Genomic DNA, 20488 nt, shown 5'->3' with positions numbered 1-20488 from the left:
CACTCTGGTTGTGCACAAAGACCCAGAATTTCAAAGGCTATACAAATAAAGCGTAGAGAAATATTCTCCAGTTAATATAGTTTATAAATCCCTGTGGAAATGGGCAATCAAAATATTGGAACAAATAAAAAAACAGAAGCTACAGGGAAGGTTGGTCTGCTCCCTCTTCATCAATCAATGTTGCTTAAAACTGTTCAACATTTGGGAGAACACGTCTACTTAAAACCCACGATACATAATGAGCCAACCTAACCTCTAGCATGAATCACACCTGGTAATAATTGGCTATAATCCAATGTGTCAGAGAGTGCCAGGGTGCCCTGGGGCCAACGCAGCTGCACTGTCTCATGCCAATTGTGCCAGTGTGCCCTCTATGTTGTAATGCATGCTGTAACTAACCAACTGGACTCTCGGCTCAGCACTAACGTACACCAAGAGACTGTGGCACGTTCTCATTGTGGGAGCATCTTATCTGGAATCACATGCACATTCATTCACACAATGAACTCCAGTTTTCACTCAAGAGCGAGCTGAGAGAAGGAAAAATAAGTTATGCTTGGGCAGAGACTTTGATCATTAAACAGATGATCTGAACAGAACATCAGAGAGTAGGCTGAAGATGGGAAATGGAGATAAATTCCATCCATCAGAAATTAAATGGTATCACCAGATTACAATTTCAAATGTCATATAGAACAAACGTCCTCATCTACTCATTATTGGTTGCACTATGTTGCCATTGATATTGTGTATCAATCAGTGGCGGTCAGTGCCATTTAAGATTAGGCAGGACGATTTTGTTAATGAGCATGGCCTTATTTCCATTACAGTCTTTCATATTCCCAGTGGCGTGTATTCATGGACGTCAAGGGAAGCCAGGCTACCCCAAATAATTGACCAAGCTAAAATAAACACCAAATAATGTATCTTTCGTCTCTCTTTGTTTCATAATTGTCCTTAAATTCGCAAGGGGCTGAATGTACATCACCAGAGAAAGCACCCAAGCGAGTGAAACAGAGCCTCTCTGTCTCTGTAGGCCATCTGTGTGATGCTGTCTGGTCCAAAAGTGTATGACATTGTTGCCGACCGTAGCATTGAATGCAAGGGAAGCCAGCGAGCATCTGGCCTCTCTCGTTAAAAAAAGTATTAAATAAATAGCTAATCAGCGTTGAGCTAAACTGAGTGAGCTCAACTGTGAATGGTCCTGGCGCACCAAAAAAAAAGTGTCAAGGGAATCCAGTTTGGATTTGGCATCACTCCTATCAAATCGCATTGAGAACATACGTCATTGACAGAAACAACTTCAATTGTTGCATCTCGTTGTGTTGTTGTCCTCCGGTGGCTAGCTAGCTAGATAGAATTGTCCCTTTCTGTAATTAGCAATGGATGGAAATAGGGATTGGGAAATGTGGTTTTACTTAATTCTCTACTGGCCAATGATTATAGTGCCAATTCTGATCCAACCATTAATTCATACATTGTACCCCTGGCCTGAGAGGATGGAAGTTCAATATGTAGCTATATGTAGCTAGATGTAGAAAGGAAGTTAGGCTAGTGAGCAAGCATTTTAGCCAGGTAGCCTAGGACAAAACAAAATAAAAGTATGTACTCTATGACAGTGACAGACCTTTTCGTCAAAATGAAATTGTCATTTCTCTACAAGTGGGGTGAGTGAACATGTTTTTTTCTACTTGCTTGAATGTGCACACACATAAATCAGAACCTTGGAGAGCCACATCATATTTAGCTTATGTTGATTGGACTAAATAGCTTTTGGTACATTTTGGTATATCACTGTATTAGACAAAGTATTGGTGATTTGATGATGTTGAAATGTTGAAGTTGAAATGGTGCTGGAATAATTGACACAGTTCCTGTTTTCTTTGTGACTTGCGGTAACTCATTGTGGTTCTAAATCAATAGTTGTTTAGTGGTCCGACATTGTCGGAAACATGAAATTGCGTGACCATGATGTAGGTCATGTAACTGTTTGTTACATGCAATATGCTTTGTGGACTTCACCGGACAAAGGCTGCTCTTCAGTTTTGTGATGAAACAAAGGTGTGGTTGAATTTATTCTACCACTGTGTCTTCTTATTGTCTCTGCCTTTAGGCCTACAGTTGAAGTTGGAAGTTTACATACACCTTAGCCAAATACATTTAAACTCAGTTTTTCACAATTCCTGACATTTAATCCTAGTAAAAAATCCCTGTCTTTAGGCCAGTTAGGATCACCACTGTATTATAAGAACGTGAAACATCAGAATAATAGTAGAGAGAATCATTTATTTCAGCTTTTATTTCTTTCATCACATTCCCAGTGGGTCAAAAGTTCACATACACTCAATTAGGATTTGGTAGCATTGCCTTTAAATTGTTTAACTTGGGACAAACGTTTTGGGTAGCCTTCCACAAGCTTCCCACAATAAATTGAGTGAATTTTGGCCCATTCCTCCTGACAGCACTGGTGTAACTGAGACAGGTTTCGAGGCCTCCTTGCTCACACACGCTTTTTCAGTTCTGCCCACAAATGTTCTATAGGATTAAGGTCAGGTCTTTGATGGCCACTCCAATACCTTGCCATTTTGCCACAACTTTGGAAGTATGCTTGGGGTCACTGTCCATTTGGAAGACCCATTTGCGACCAAGCTTTAACTTCCTGACTGATGTCTTGAGATATTGCTTCAATATATCCGCATAATTTTCCTCCCTCATGATGCCATCTATTTTGTGAAGTGCACCAGTCCCTCATGCAGCAAAGCACCCCCACAACATGATGCTGCCACCCCGGTGCCTCACAGTTGGGATGGTGTTCTTTGGCTTGCAAGCCTCCCCCTTTTTCCTTCGAACATAACGATGGTCATTATGGCCAAACAGTTCTATTTTTGTTTCATCGGACCAGAGGACATTTCTCCAAAAAGTACGATCTTTGACCCCATGTGCAGTTGCAAACCTTAATCTGGTATTTTTTAGGGCGGTTTTGGAGCAGTGCTCCAAAACCGTGTTCCTTGCTCAGCGGCCTTTCAGGTTATGTCGATATAGGACTCGTTTTACAGTGGATATAGATACTTTTGTACCCGTTTTCTCCAGTATTTTCATAAGGTCCTTTGCTGTTGTTCTGGGATTGATTTGCACTTTTCACACCAAAGTACGTTCATCTCTAGGAGACAGAATGCGTCTCCTTCCTGAGCAGAATGACGGATGCATGGTCCCATGGTGTTTATAGTTGCGTACTTGGTCCGACAGTATCAGAGGAGGAAGAAAATAGCTGTCCTCTGGCTTCACCATGGTGCTACCCAAGAGGAGGCTTCTGGAGGCTTTCACTGCAAAACAGTGTTTTAACCAGTTATTTGGTGACGTGAATATATTTAGATTAGTTTTATTTATTTTTTAAAACTTTTTAAATGTTTCACAATTTTTTTTCCTGAAATTCACTGAGTAGGACGGTCCTCCACTTCCTCCTGTGAGGAGCCTCCATTGATATTAATATGTCTGTCTGTTGACTGATACATGTCTAAAGATATCTGGAGAGCATACAGTACAGTACCACGAAAATGTCTGATCTCCATGTCACTCGCTAGCGAAGTAAGACACTCTCATGCCTCGGCTGACTAGATAAAAAGCGAGACTATGGAGCCAAGTATGACCCCTCTTCTGGCACACACAAACTGTGTGAAATATATTTGAATCCATTACATCTACAGTAGACGCTATGTTGTGAATTGGATAGCAACATGGGTTAATGTCACATTTACATTTGACATTTTGGAAACACTTTACTTGACACCCAGTGCCATAACACGTTATGACACGGTCATAACCATGTCATATCAAATTACATAACCTGTCATGACACATACAGTACCAGTCAAAAGTTTGGACACACCTACTCATTCAAGGGTTTTTATTTATTTTAACTATTGTCTACATTCTAGAATAATAGTGAAGAATTCAACATATGGAATCACGTAGTAACCAAAACAAGGGTTAAAAAAAATCTAAATATATTTTATATTTCAGATTCTTCAAAGTAGCCACCCTTTGGCTTGATGACAGCTCTGCACACTCTTGACATTCTCTCAACCAGCTTCACCTGGAATGATTTTTCCAACAGTCTTGAAGGAGTTTCCACATATGCTGAGCACTTGTTGGCTGCTTTTCCTTCCCTCTGCAGTCCAACTCATCCCAAACCATTTCAAATTGGGAGTACTGTATATTTAGAGCTGTTTTGACATATATTGCGTTATTTTATGGCTGGTTATGACACAAGAGTGTCAAAAACCTCAAAACCTACCACATAGGGAAAAACATTCCATTACAACATAACAAACAGGTAGGCGATCTAACATTTTTTTATTAACCATATTAAATTATCATTGTAATTGCGCACACAGTGATGTCAGACATGCACCTACCCAATGCTCTTTTGCTGATGACTGGGATGAATGCAGGAGCAGATTTCAGGAGCAGGACAAGACACCCTCTGTTAGACTGATGACTGATATAAGGGCATGTACGTGATAGGCCTATCTGGCTTATATGACTATGATGGTCATAATTCTTCCTGACGGTGTCATAAGGTGTATTTTATACAAGCTATTTAAAATACGATGAAAAAAACATGGCTGTAAATAATTCATTACAACAAAGGATTTAAGAAAAACTTTCAAACGAAAGGAAAGTTCTTTGCCGGGAAAAATATAATTTGTCTTAACCAGCAACAAATTAACGCAATTTTTGTCACAAAAGGTCTAAATATATAACGGTCATGACATATTATGACATGACTGTCATAACGTGTTATGACACTGGGTGTCAAGTAAAGTGTTACCAACATATTAGTAATTTAGCAGATTTACAGTCATGTTTTAACAGCAGTGAGTGCATACATTTTCATACCGGTCACCTGTGGGACTTGGAACACACAACCCTGGCATTGTAAGGGCTCTGCTCTACCAACTGAGCCACACAGGACCCGTTGCACAAAGTTGTAAGTTAATTATCTATAAATGGTCATTTGAAGAAACACCTGTGCAAACTAGTTTTGTAGAGATTTTGTTCCAATTATAAAGCTTGAAGGTGACTGACATTATGATGGGAAAAGGCAAGCATTTTAGATGATATGCTGTTCCGCAGGCCTGGCAGATGAATTATGCACACTGATAATTATTCTCCAAGGTGTTCCTCTAATGCAGATATGTGAAATTAAACAAATAGAACAGAGGACAGACATGACAGCAGTCATCGATGGCTACAGTTTTTGTTTTACTGTTCGTACTGTGTGTCTATTTGCACCAATGGTCCACAGAATTCAGGCTGGTCTCATAGATTATATGTAACATAGTTACGAAAACCCGGGACACTCAAATGTGTATAATATGTTATGCTTGTTATGGTTATATAAGACAGAAGGTTACTTAAGGCAAAAAACAAATGGTGGTTGGTGGACGTGGATGGGTGGGTGTTTACTACTTTTTAGCTACTTTGCAACTACATAGCATGTTAGCTAACCCTTCTAATAACCTTAACCCAACTCCTAACCCCTATCTCCTAGCCTAGCTAACATTAGCCACCTAGCTAACATTAGCCACAACAAATTGGAATTTGTAAAATATCATACGAATTGTAATTCGTAACATATCACACGAAATGAATGATGAACAACCACAAATGAATACATACCATACCAAATGTAACACATAGTCATTTGAGTGTCCCGTATTTTTGTTTAGCATGTTACGCCTACCCTAGCCCAATAATGGACTAAAGGAGCTTAACGTTACTCCTTATAGTCCAAGAACCATACATGTTCTGTTTAGAAGCGAATTGGCTCTGGCAGCCAAAACAGCCAAATACTCCATCTAAACGTGAATCGATTCTCCATTGCGGTACGGTTCTAGAAACATAAAGCCATCTACCTTCATATCACATTCAAATAAATTCACAAATGCAAAATATACACTTACTGTACACCACAGGAGGTTGCTGGCACCTTAATTGGGGAGGACGGGCTCGTGGTAATGACTGGAGCAGAATAAGTGGAATGGAATCAAATACATCAAACACATGGTTTCCATGTGTTTGATGCCACTCCCTCAGCAGCCTCCACTGCGGTACACTGTTTTAACCAGTTTTTAACACGGATGCAGCGGCAGTATTTTTCAGTGACAACACGTTTGTGGCGTCAGTCTTCCATTTACACACAGGTGTTCCAAGGCGCAGATAGCTAATTTGCACAGATAGTCGACTCTGTCTTCCGTCTGTTTTCCATTAACAAGCACTGTAACATGGGAATATGGCTGTGTGGGAACCCTATAAAAAGGTGTGTAGTAATTTAACCTTTTTTAATTTTGTATTATTTCTTGCTGATATGGAAGATAAATTCCTTACGTTTCCAAAACCATGCAGACAGTGTCAGGGCTCTTAACCTCTATGGGCTAGGTGGGACGCTAGTGTGCCACCCGTGGTGCACTCCATCAACAGCAGGTGCATTTCAAGAGCGGCAAATTTGAATCCAAATAAATGTCAAAATTCAAATTTTTCAAACATACAACTATTTTACACCCTTTGAAAGATAAACATCTCCTTAATCTAACCACGTTTTACGATTTCAAAAAGGTTTTACGGCGAAAGCATAAATTTAGAGTATGTTAGGACAGTACATTTACAAGAGTTGTGTGTAATGTTTTGTCAATTCAAAGACAGGGTCACCAAAACCATAAAACCAGCTAAAATGATGCACTAACCTTTTACAATCTCCATCAGATGACACTCCTAGGACATTATGTTAGACAATGCATGCATTTTTAGTTCTATCAAGTTCATATTTATATCCAAAAACAGCGTTTTACTATGGCATTGATGTTGAGGAAATCGTTTCCCTCCAATAACCGGCAGTCAAGTCAGCACCACAAATTAAATAATTAAAATTAGAAAACATTGGTAAAATATTATATTGTCCTTGAACGCAATCAACTTGCCAGATTTAAAAATAACCTTACTGGGAAATCACACTTTGCAATAATCTGAGCACTGCGCCCAGAGAAATACGCGTTGCGATACAGACTAGACGTCATGTTGGGGAGATCTAAAATCGAAAATACTATGTAAATAATCCATTACCTTTGATTCTCTTCATCAGATGTCACTTCCAGGTATCACAGGTCCATAACGAATGTAGTTTTGTTCAAAAAAGCTCATCATTTATGTCCAAAAATCTCCGTCTTGTTAGCACATGATCTAAGCCAGCCGGACTTCTCGTCATGAACGAGGGGGAAAAATATATTTACGTTCGTTCAAACATGTCAAACGTTGTATAGCATAAATCATTAGGGCCTTTTTTAACCAGAACATGAATAATATTCAAGGTGGACGAATGCATACTCTTTTATAACGTATTGGAACGAGGGTACCCAACATGAACTCGCGCGCCAGGTGTCTAATGGGACATCATCGTTCCATGGCTCTTGTTCGGTCAGATCTCCCTCCAGAAGACTCAAAACACTTTGTAAAGGCTGGTGACATCTAGTGGAAGCAATAGGAAGTGCCAAAATATTCCTCAGCCCCTGTGTTTTTCAATGGGATAGGTTTAAAGTTAATACAACACATCAGGTATCCACTTCCTGTCAGAAAATGTCTCAGGGTTTTGCCTGCCAAATGAGTTCTGTTATACTCACAGACACCATTCAAACAGTTTTAGAAAATGTAGGGTGTTTTCTATCCATATGTAATAAGTATATGCATATTCTAGTTACTGGGTAGGAGTGGTAACCAGATTAAATCGGGTATGTTTTTTTATCCAGCCGTGTCAATACTGCCCCCTAGCCCTAACAGGTTAACAAAACTCCCCCGACCAGAAGATACTATCGTCAATAGTCACTAAAAGTTATTAGCATCCATGAATGGGAAACATCTACCCCAGTTTGCAGAATCACACCATACCTTGTTTAGAAGCACAGTAAGAGCCAATTTATGCTTGATCTGAAATGTGGTCGGGGGCACCATATGGATATTTGAAGCAAGGCACGCAGAGGCCAAATTGAGCTCTGTACCACATTTCTGTGAGCCTCTCAAATTTTATAACAATGCGGAGGGCTCCATATAGCTCCGTAGTGAAATGATTGGTTGACCGTAGGTGAGGGCGGGAGGTCCTGTATGAACACAAACTAATTTCCATGACAACTTCCTTCACAACAGCTCTGCGCTGCTTGGCGAAGGTCAAGAAGGACGAATACCCTGACTTCTGCAGAGGTCATATCACCGTAAATGCAGACAATGCAGACGTCCGATTGAACATGTAGCACTTTTAATTGTTGCCTTGCTCAGTGAGGAGAGAGCAAAAGACAGAGGTGCAAAGTACTTAAGTAAAAAAAACTTGAAAGTACTACTTAAGTAGTTTACTATTTATATTTGTGACAACTTTTACTTCACTACATTCCTAATGAAAATATTGTACTTTTCACTACATATATTTTCCCTGACACCCAAAAGTACTTACTACATTTTGAATGCTTAGCAGGACAGGAAAATTGTCTAATTCACACACTTACAGTGCATTCAGAAAGTATTCAGACCCCTTGACCTGGTCCACATTTTGTTACGTTACAGCCTTATTCTAAAATGGATCAAATATTTTCCCCCCAAAATCAATCTACACACAATACCCCATAATGACATCACAATACCCCATAATGACAAAGTGCAGCACAGAAGGTCTCCATTCCTAAATGGAAGAAGTTTGGAACCACCAAGACTCTTGCCGGCTGGCCTAACTGGGGGGAGAAGGGCCTTGGTGAAGGGAGGTGAACTAAATGATTATCGCCCCGACAGGACAATAGTTGAGAAGGTGGAAAGTTTTAAGTTCCTCGGCGTACACATCACGGACAAACTGAAATGGTCCACCCACACAGACAGCATGGCGAAGAAGGTGCAACAGCGCCTCTTCAACCTCAGGAGGCTGAAGAAATGTGGCTTGTCACCTAAAACACTCAAACTTTTACAGATGCACAATCGAGAGCATCCTGTCGGGCTGTATCACTGCCTGGTACTGCAACTGCACCACCCTCAACTGCTAGGCTCTCCAGAGGGTAGTGCGGTCTGCACGGCTCATCACCAGGGGCAAATTACCTGCCCTCCAGGACACCTACAGTACCCGATGTCACAGGAAGGCCAAAAAGATCATCAAGGACAATAACCACCCGAGCCACTGCCTGTTCACCCTGCTATCACCCAGAAGGCTAGGTCAGTACAGGTGCATCAAAGCTGGGACTGAGAGACTGAAAAACAGCTATCTCAAGGCCATCAGACTGTTAAACAGCCATGAGGCTGCTGCCAACATACAGACTCAAATCTCTGGCCACTTTAATAAATGGATTTAATAAAGGTATCACTAGTCACTTTAAATAACGCCACTTTAATGATGTTTACATATCCTACATTACTCATCTCATATGTATATACTGTATTCTATACCATCTACTGCATCTTGCCTATGCCGCATGGCCATCGCTCCTCCATATATTTATATCTACATATTCTTATTCATCCCTTTACATTTGTGTGTATAAGGTAGTAGTCGTGAATTTGTTAGATTACTTCACTGTCAGAACTAGAAGTAGAAGCATTTCGCTACACTCGCATTAACATCTGCTAACCATGTGTATGTGACCAATACAATTTGATTTGACCAAGAACCCGATGGTCAATCCGTCAGAGCTCCAGAGTTCCTCTGTGGAGAAAGACAACCATCTCTGCAGCACTCCACCAATCAGGCATTTATGGTAGAGAGACCAGGCGGAAGCCACTCCTCAGTAAAAGACACGACTGCCCGCTTGGAGTTTGCCAAAATCAAATCAAATTGTATTTGTCACATGCACCGAATACAATAGGTGTAGACCTTACCGTGAAATGCTGACTTACAAGCACTTAACCAACAATGCAGTTAAGAAAATAGTTAAGAAAATATTTACTAAATAAACTAAAGTAAAAAATAATACCACAATAAAATAACATCAATGAGGATATATACAGGGGTACCGGTACGAAGTCCATGTGCAGGGGTACATGTTAGTCGAGGTAATTTGTACATGTAGGTAGGGGTAAAGTGACTATGCATAGATAATAAACAGTGAGTAGCAGCAATGTAAAAAAAAAATGGGAGGGGTCAATTCAAATAGTCCGGGTGGCCATTTCATTAATTGTTCAGCAGTCTTATGGCTTGGGGGTAGAAGCTGTTAAGGAGCCTTTTGGACCTAGACTTGGCGCTCCGGTACCGCTTGCCGTGTGGTAGCAGAGAGAACAGTCTATGACTTGGGTGACTGGAGTCTTTGACAATTTTTTGGGGCCTTCCTCTGACATGCCTAGTATATAGGTCCTGGATGGCAGGAAGCTTGGCCCCAATGATGTACTGGGCTGTATGCACTACCCTCTGTAGCACCTTACGATTGGATGCCGAGCAGTTGCCATACCAGGCGGTGATGCAACCAGTCACAATGCTCTTGATTGTGCAGCTCTAGAAATGTTTGAGGATCTGAGGACCAATGTCAAATCCTTTCAGTCTCGAGAGGAAAAGGCATTGTCGTGCCCTTTTCATGATTTTCTTGGTGTGTTTGGACCATGATAGTTTGTTAGTTTGTCGATGATGTTGACACCAAGGAACTTGAAACTCTCGACCAGCTCCACTACAGCCCCATCGATGTGAATGAGGGCATGTTCGGTCCTCCTTTTCCTGTAGTCCACGATCATCTCCTTTGTCTTGCTAACGTTGAGGGAGAGGTTGTTGTTCTGGCACCACACTGCCAGGTCTCTGACCTCCTCCATATAGGCTGTCTCATCGTTGTCAGTGATCAGGCCTACCAATGTTGTGTTGTCAGCAAACTTAATGATGGTATTGGAGTCGTGCTTGGTCACACAGTCGTGGGTGAACAGGGAGTACAGGAGGGGACTAAGTATGCACCCCTAAGGGGACCCCGTGTTGAGGATCAACGTGGCAAATGTGTTGTTGCCTACCCTTACCACCTGGGGGCGGCCAGTCAGGAAGTCCCGGATCCAGTTGCAGAGGGAGGTGTTTAGTCCCAGGGTCCTTAGCTTAGTGATGAGATTTGTGGGCACTATGGTGTTGAACGCTGATCTGTAGTCAATGAACAGCATTCTCACATAGGTGTTCCTTTTGTCCAGGTGGGAAAAGGTAGTGTGGAGTGCAGTAGAGATTGCGTAGGCAAAAATGCACCTGAAGGACCCTCAGACCATGAGAATCAAGAGTCTCTGGTCTGAAGAAACCAAGATTGAACTCTTGGGCCTGAATGCCAAGTGTCACCTGGCACCATCCCTATTGTGAAGCATGGTGGTGGCAGCATCTTGCTGTGGGGATGTTTTGCAGCAGCAGGGACTGCGAGACTAGTCAGGATCGAGGGAAAGATGAACAGAGCGAAGTACAGAGAGATCCTTGATGAAAACCTGCTCCAGAACGCTCAGGACCTCAGACTGGGGCGAAGGTTCACCTTCCAACAGGACAACGACCATAAGCACACAGCTAAGACAATGCAGGAGTGGCTTTGGGACAAGTCTCTGAAGGTCCTTGAGTGGCCCAGCCAGAGCCTAGACTTGAACCCGATCGAACATCTCTGGAGAGAGCTGAAAATAGCTGTGCAGCGACACTCCCCATCCAACCTGACAGATCTTGAGAGGATCTGCAGAGGTGTGCCAGTCGCTGCCAAACGTGCTTCAACAAAGTACTGAGTAAATGGTCTGAATACTTATGTAAATGTGATATTTATGTTTATTATTTGTATACATTTGCATCCATTTCTAAAAACCTGTTTTTTCATTGTCATTGCGAGGTATTGTGTGTAGATTGATGAGGGGGGAAAACTATTTAATACATTTTAGAAGGCTGTAACGTAACAAAATGTGGAAAAAGTCAAGGGGTCTGAATACTTTCCGAATGCACTGCATCAAGAGAACATCCCTGGTCATCCCTACTGTCTCTGGCGTACTCACTAAACACAAGATTCTTTTATAAATTATGTCTGAGTGTTGGTGTGCCCCTGGCTATCCGTAAATATAAATATATATATATATTGTTTCATTGTGCCATCTGTTTTGCTTAATATAAGGAATTGGAAACGATGTATACTTCTACTTTTAATACTTAAGTATATTCAAAACGAAATACTTTCAGACTTTTACTCAAGTAGTATTGTAACGACCCGGTATTGTGTTCTGTGGTTGTGGGTGTGTTATGGTTCTCATGGCTACTAGCAGGGGTTAAATATGTCAGGACAGAGGGAAAGGTTGGGGGGGTATGATGGGTAATCCCGCGGGATTTGGAAATGCATAAATAGGGATTACTGTCTCATCTTCTCTCTCTTTCTGTTCGGGGCCTTGATCTGTTCCTATGGGAGTAACCCTTAATTAGACTTGGTATAATTGTGTACGTTCAGCATTTAGCGGCGTGGTCTGTGGCCTGAACAATAGCCCAGTTTAGGAATAAACCTGTGTTCTGACCTGCACACCTAGAGTCCATCTCTTTTTCCTTTATGACCCAGCCCGGGTCATTACATTGGCGTCAGAAGTGCTTTCGAACTACGGGATCAAGACTAGGCGAGTTAGCTGTTCAGTATAGACCGGGTTAGCTTTAGCGTGACTCGCATCTACGGTCATGATGCTTGGGGCGAGGCGGAAAATTAAGGAAGAGTCGGACAATGTGTCCGTTGTGGGCTCGGGGGTGCCCGGTCGGGAGGGTCGGGCGGCGACTGCCGTAGAAGAGCTGGAGGGCCACATGGCGTGAGTTAAATTGTCAGTCAGCAAGATGGCAGAACTGGCGGGTTTTCCTTCACACCGCTCGAGAGCAGACGTCACGGCGACGGGGATATCGACGTCACCGGGTGCGGAAATGGCGGGGCCTGCTTATGTAAACAGAGATGGCAGCGGCCTATTGCCATTAGCCACGGTAGCGGCTAAACTACCAAAGTTCAATGGACAAGGTAAATGGGACGTTTTTTTCACTCAATTCGAGTTGTTGGCTAGAGCCGGGAGGTGGTCTGACGAGACGAAAGCGTTACAGCTTGCCCTGAGCCTGACAGAGGAGGCGTCGGAATGCCTGTTAACGCTAGCCTCGGACGAGAGGGGCGACTACGGTGCGCTAGTGGAGGCATTGGGGGGCCGTTTCGGCAGCGACGCGCAGCCCAACATGCTGCGGATTGAACTGAGTAACAAAAAGAGACTTCAGGGGGAATCATTAAAGGCGATGGCAAGTGGTATTCTGAGCCTGACCAGGCGGGCTTATGCAACTATGCCGATTGGGGTGTAAGACGAGCTGGCACGGGACAGTTTTATTAGAGCGCTCTCTTCCACCGAACTGGGTAAGCATGTTCAGATGGCGGACCCACCATCTCTGCGGGCTGCAGTGGAGATAGCCGGGAAGAGGGAGCTGATCTGGGGTGAGGGAGTGAGAGTGGAAGTCGCCAGTCAACCAGAGGTGAGAGCAGTGGTGGCTGGGGTGCCAGGGGTCACGAAACCAGAGTGGGTCGACGAGTTGGGCGGGCTAGTCAAGACTGCTTCGCTTGTCATGGAGAGGGGCTCCAGGCAGCGTCGCAGTGTCAGCTCAACTCCTATTGTCTGCTGGGGTTGTGGCCAGCCTGGCCACATTCAGCGGGAGTGTGGCAGATTCCCCCGTCACCAGGGAAACGACGGCGGGTTCTCGCGCAGGGGGCAGCGCGGACCCACCCCCCCCCGCCCCCGAACCCACTGTAAGCAAAAGAGATACCCAGCAGCGCAGACAAGAGGGTGGGGACCTGCTCCCCCAGGGTGTAGCTGCCGCCGTGTTTCCTAGTCCGGCAGTTGTGGTGGGACGTACCACCGTTGGGGACTTCTGCAATGTCATCGTCAAGGTAGAGGGGGTGGAATGTTTGGCCCTGGTCGACACGGGCTCTACAGTAACCCTGGTGAGACCAGACATACTACCTGTTGGGGTGCGGGTGGAGCCGACCCTTGTCCAGCTACGGACTGTCACGGGGGAGCTAGCCCCCATGTTAGGGAAGTGTCAGCTATCTGTGACTGTGGGGGGGAGAACTGTGGGGTGTCTGGCGTGGGTAGCAGCGGTGCAGGACCCCTGTATACTGGGAATGGACTTTTTGAAAAACTGTGGGGCTCAGTTGGACTTAGCGTCGGGCACTTTGAGGCTGTCGGGGGGGCCCACAGTGGGAATGTCGCCTTCGGGAGAGCCAGCAGGGGGCAGGGCTGTCCCTCCGTCCTCCTCCAAGCTTGCAGAAACTCCACCGGTCATCCCGGCTGCTCCCTTGGTCGTTGTGCCATTCCAGCAGCTGTCTCCGGCGGCGACGGCCTTCACTCCCCATCATGGTGCAAGCACAGGCAGCTCAGTAGCCCAAAACACACGGGCTCCTTCACCCCATCAGCCCGACGGGGGGAAGGAGGAAGCTATCGACGCCGTCGAGGCTGTGTGGCTGAAGAACTGTCAGGGTCTGGATGAGAGACAACAGAGACAGTTAAAGCAGCTGCTTTTGGACTTTAAAGATAGCTTCGCTTGGGGGGAAGATGAGGTAGGACAAACGCGCCTAGTTCAGCACGAAATAGACACTGGGGACGCCCGACCCATTAAAATTCGGCCCCGTCGTATTCCCCTTGCCAGGAGGGAAGCAGCAGACACAGCTATTGTTGACATGTTGCGGGCTGATTTCATTGAGCCATCAGATAGCCCATGGTCCGCGCCGGTCGTCATGGTGCCTAAGAAAGGGGGTAAACTTAGGTTTTGTGTTGACTACAGGGGCCTAAATTCTGTCACCACTAAAGACTCTTATCCCCTACCGAGGATTGATGAGTCGCTAGACCACGTGAGAGGGTCCTCGTGGTTCTCCTCCCTTGATCTGCGCAGTGGCTACTGGCAGGTGCCCCTCTCGCCAGGGGCACGTGAAAAAACAGCCTTCTCCACAGATAGGGGCCATTGGCAGTTCAAGGTGCTGTGCTTCGGGCTCTGTAATGCTCCTGCCACCTTTGAGAGGCTCATGGACAGAGTGCTGGCGGGGGTTCCGAGAGACGAGTGTGTTGTGTACCTAGACGACATATTGGTGCACGGCACATCGTTCGAGGGGGCACTGGGGGCACTTAGGCGAGTGTTGGAGAGGATCTCGGGGGCGTGGCTAAAATTACATCCGGGAAAGTGCCATTTCATGCAAAGGGAGGTGGCGTTCCTGGGGCATCAGCTGGGTGGTGAGGGCATCAGCACGATGCCAGACAAAGTAGAGGCTGTGAGGGGGTGGCCAGTTCCAGGGGAAAAAAAAGAGGTTAAGAGCTTCCTGGGGCTGGCATCCTACTATCGTAGGTTTGTGAAGGGGTTTGCGGGGGTAGCGGCTCCTTTGAACCACCTTCTCAAGGAGGACACTGTTTTTCAGTGGAGGGAAGAGCACCAGCGGGCGTTTGAGGCTCTCAAACGTGCCCTGATGGAGGCCCCTGTCCTGGCCTCACCAGACCCGAACCGTCCGTTCATCCTGGACACCGACGCTAGCAATGAGGGTTTGGGGGCTGTGCTGTCTCAGCGTGGTCCTGATGGGGAACACGTAGTAGCTTATTACAGCAGGACTTTTGATAAGGCTGAAAAACGCTACTGCATGACAAGGAGAGAGCTTTTGGCTGTCATGGCAGCAGTACGCCATTTCAAGTACTACCTGGGGGGCCTGCCGTTTGTGGTCCGGACGGATCACTCCGCCCTGCAGTGGCTTCTCTCCTTCAAGGAGCCAGAGGGTCAGATTGCCCGCTGGCTGGAGGAGCTGCAACCCTACGACTTCCAGGTGGAGCACAGAGCCGGCCTTCGCCACAGCAATGCAGACGCCTTGTCCCGCCGCCCGTGTGCTGAGGATGGCTGTGGGTACTGCGCCAAACGGGTGGAGCGAGAGAGAGAACTGTGCAGGGAGGAGGGAGTCACCGCCACGGTGAGTCAGCTGAGTGTGACAGAGTGCCGGGAGCTTGAGGCTGTGGACGTTGGGGAGTGGAGGCGTCGCCAGGAGGAGGACGCAGAGCTGCGTCCTGTGCTGCGGTGGGTGGAAGAGAGAAGACGACCGCCGTGGGGGGAAGTAGCCCCTCTATCACCAGTCACCAAGGGACTGTGGGCTAAATTCACAGTCCTTAGAGTGGCTGAGGGAGTGCTCCAGAGGGGGTGGAAAAAGCCAGCGACTGGAGAAATTACGTGGCAGGTAGTGGTGCCCAAAAGGCTGCAGGGGAGCGTGTTACAGCAGCTTCATGGGGGAGTTGGCGCAGGGCATTTTGGGGTCTCCAAAACGTTAAAGCGCATGCGTAAAGGCTTCTATTGGGCCAGGCACAGGAGGGATGTTGAGGACTTTTGTAGGCAGTGCGACGAGTGTGCTGCTAAAAAAGGACCTCCAGGTCAGTCACACGCCCTCCTACAACAATTCCCAGTAGGGGAGCCCATGGAGAGACTGGGGGTAGACATAGTGGGGCCGTTTCCAACCACAGACAGAGGTAACAGGTGGATTCTAACCGCTATGGACTACTTCACCAAGTGGCCGGAGGCTTACGCTCTCCCAGACCAGGAGGCAGAGACAGTAGCTGATGCGTTGGTGGGGGGAATAATCAGTCGGTTTGGGGTGCCACAGTCTATTCACAGCGACCAGGGGAGAAACTTCGAGTCACGGGTGTTCTCAGAGTTGTGTAGACGGTTAGGTGCGGAGAAGACGCGCACTACTCCGCTTCACCCCCAGAGTGATGGGCTGGTGGAAAGATTTAACAGAACGTTAGCACAGCAGCTGGCCATCGTTACCTCAAAACACCAGAGAGATTGGGACACCCACTTACCGTTTATTCTTATGGCATGTAGGTCGGCTGTTCAAGAATCGACTGCGTGCTCCCCAGCACTACTAATGTTAGGTCGTGAGTTGCGCACCCCAGCCGAACTGACGTTTGGCCACCCTCCTGATAATGACGACGGGGTTTTGCCTGGCCCGAACTATGTGTGTCGTCTGCAGAACCGGTTAGAAGCGGCTCACACCTTCGCAAGAGAGCAACTCGAGAACGCAGGGGTGCGCCAAAAGCGCCACTACGACTCGCGCGCTAGGGGGAGTCACTTTGGAGCGGGAGAATGTGTGTGGCTTCACAACCCCACGCGCAAGAAGGGGCGGTGCCCAAAGCTGGACAGTGCATGGGTGGGGCCGTGTCTGGTGATAGAGAGAGTGGGGGAGGTGACGTACCGGGTGGAGGTCCCCCCACGGAGCAGGAAGGTGGTGGTCCACCGGGACCGATTGGCACCCTACAGAGGGAGGAAAACGGTAGGAAATGGGAGTGAGGTCTCTGATGTGAGCCCACGGGAACAGTCTAACGAGGAGACTCTAGCGCAACCTGAGCCTGGGATGGGGGCTGCTTCTTCGGAGGGCGCTGGAAATGACATTGGGGCAGATTAGTGTTCTGGGGGTTCACCGGTGAGAGCCACGGGGAGGCCCAAGAGACTGATGCGACCTCCGGGTCGTTTTAAGGATTTTGTTGTGTAACCCTAGGGGCTAGGATTTAGAAAGGGGGGGGCTATGTAACGACCCGGTATTGTGTTCTGTGGTTGTGGGTGTGTTATGGTTCTCATGGCTACTAGCAGGGGTTAAATATGTCAGGACAGAGGGAAAGGTTGGGGGGGTATGATGGGTAATCCCGCGGGATTTGGAAATGCATAAATAGGGATTACTGTCTCATCTTCTCTCTCTTTCTGTTCGGGGCCTTGATCTGTTCCTATGGGAGTAACCCTTAATTAGACTTGGTATAATTGTGTACGTTCGGCATTTAGCGGCGTGGGCTGTGGCCTGAACAATAGCACAGTTTAGGAATAAACCTGTGTTCTGACCTGCACACCTAGAGTCCATCTCTTTTTCCTTTATGACCAAGCCGGGTCATTACAGTATTTTACTGGATTACTTTAACTTTTACTTGAGTCGTTTTCTATTAAGGTATCTTTACTTTTACTCAAGTATGAGATTTGGGTACTTTTTCCACCGCTGGCAAAAGAGCATAGAGGAACGAACAGACAAATAGGCTTACTGTTTAAAAAGGTTGTGAGATTTCCCTCTTAGCATCCAATGCATAAATTAACATTCTGACCAGTGAAGCTTTCTCTGCTATCAAGGTTTTAGAATAGAACGCAGTGACTCACAAAGGAAAATTGAATGCAATTTGGGAAAACTTAACATGAACACCAGAAAGCGCACCATATCCACACAACATAAATTCACTGCTTCATGGTTCAAACTCTTAATTTACATATTGGGTGAGTTCGATTGTTTGAAACCATGGCAATTGCCAACGAATGTCACGCATGCGAGCCCAGTGCCGTTATACCAACTTTATATTGCAGGGAGAGACTTGATTAAACTACATCAATGTTGCATATGCACCACTCATAAAACATTGTAAGTTGTGTTCAATAGGTGATGCTGAGTGGAGTCAATTCTACTCAAGAAGGCAAAACTGGTTTTCTAACTGATGGGAGCTAAACTTGAGCGGTGGCAGACAGACATTGTATTAGTGACGTATAGGATGCATGTCGTGGAAATAAAATAAGCAACAATGTAGTTAGAGCTAGTCATACATTTTTACAAATTAGGACCGCAACGAAAGAAAAACCCACCCACATTTGCGCAGTAAAGTGGCTGCGCTGGGAGTAATGCCGCGTTCATGTGATAGTCGAGCTAGGTAACTCGGACATTTCTGACTTGATAACTGGTTGAACGAGGCACGTGTATAACTACAACCAGTTAGCAAGTCTCAAATAACCGAGTTTTCTAGTTCCGACTAGCTATGAACGCGGCATTACTCCTCACCGAACACAGCTCCTAAAAATGTCCAAGCATTAAAAACGATAACAAATCCCATTGATAGAGCATTCCAACAATATGGTCCACATTCTGAATTTATCTAAAGTTATTCATAAAATGTGATAATAACCTGAATCTAATGGTACTTTCAAGACAGGTCGGAAAGTCGATGCACTAGAAAGATGTCCGAGTTTCAAACTTCGAATTTCGAGTTGGATGACCGTTCAATACGATTTTTCCCAATCGGTATCGTTTTTTTCCAGAGTTCCCTGTTGTCTTGAACACATTGAAGTCAGAGAATTTCCAGTTCCGTGTTGTTTTGAACGCGGCATAAACTACGGGAACGCACCTAGATGATGCAAACGGTTTTGTCGACGTGAGCACTTCTGTTTGGATGAGTGAATACGTTTAACATTTGAAAACATGGGAATAAGAACTTTAAAATCTTAGCTCACCTGGTAAAAGTCCTGTGAATAAGTCCATTGAAATAAATGCATGAAATGGGCGTAGTTTTGCGATCTCCGACTATCCAGTTGTAGCCTAGTGTGTGTCCACAGTCTTTGGCGAATGACTTCGCGATGGGAAGAGAGAGCGAGAGCAGGACCCAGGTACGTCATGGCGAGAGGGAGGGGCGAGGATCTGAGGCGTTTCATATGGAAACGATGTCATTAGGAGTCAGATAACTTTTCACTGTCTTGGCTTTAGTGTAAAGAAGAAATATGATAATAGGCTGGCCTACTATTCTCATTCTCACCATACTACAATCTTGCTTGAAAATACCACATAACAGATACGTAAGGTCTATACACAGAGTTCTCAAACTGATGTGAAAATCAAATGTGTGAAATCAAATACAATGTTATTTGTCACATACGTCGAATACAACAGTTGTAGACCTTACCGTGAAATGCTTATTTACAATGAAAAAAATTTACTAAATAAACTAAAGTTAAAAATAAAAACGCAATAATAAAATAACAATAACGAATTTATATACGTGGTGGGGTACAGGTTAGTCGATGTAATATGTACAGTACCAGTCAAACGTTTGGACACACCTACAATACTCATTCAAGGGTTTTTTCTTTATTTTTACTATTTTCTACATTGTAGAATAATAGTGAAGACATCAAACTATTACAAAACTCACATGGAATCACGTAGTAACCAAAAAAGTGTTAAAGAAAATCTAAATATATTTTAGATTCTTCAAATTAGACACCTTTGCCTTGATGACAGCTTTGCACAATCTTGGCATTCTCTTAACCAGCTTCACCTGGAATGCTTTTCCAACAGTCTTGAAGGAGTTCCCACATATGCTGAGCACTTGTTGGATGCTTTTCCTTCACTCTGCGGTCCAACTCATCCCAAACCACTCTCTTTCTTGGTCAAACAGCACTTACTCAGCCTGGAGGTGTGTTGGGTCATTGTCCTGTTGAAAAACAAATGATAGTCCCACTAAGAGCAAAGCAGATGGGATGGCATATTGCTCCAGAATGCCTTGAATTCTAAATAAATCACAGACAGTGTCACCAGCAAACCAGCCCCACACCATCACACCTCCTCCTCCATGCTTCACGGTGGGAATCACACATGCGGAGATCATCTGTTGACCTACTCTGAGTCTTAAAAAGGACAGATTTCCACCGGTCTAATGTCCATTGCTC

The 20488-nt window shown here is 45.3% G+C and overlaps 1 protein-coding gene across 1 annotated transcript in view; it reads right to left on the bottom strand.

The window, feature by feature from the left end:
- The window catches only part of sh3b4 (SH3 domain-binding protein 4), a gene marked incomplete at its 3' end in the record, with an annotated part of 45019 nt that extends 25629 nt beyond the window's left edge, over positions 1-19390 (bottom strand). The window contains 1 exon segment of the mRNA NM_001141055.1: positions 19277-19390.
- Positions 19391-20488: the final 1098 nt, after the last annotated feature.

Source organism: Salmo salar, chromosome 25, assembly GCF_965601325.2.
Source record: "Salmo salar chromosome 25, fSalSal1, whole genome shotgun sequence".
Lineage (NCBI taxonomy): Eukaryota > Metazoa > Chordata > Actinopteri > Salmoniformes > Salmonidae > Salmo > Salmo salar.
The sequence above is the reverse complement of the archived record's forward strand: the minus strand, read 5'-3'. Positions and strand labels throughout refer to the sequence as shown.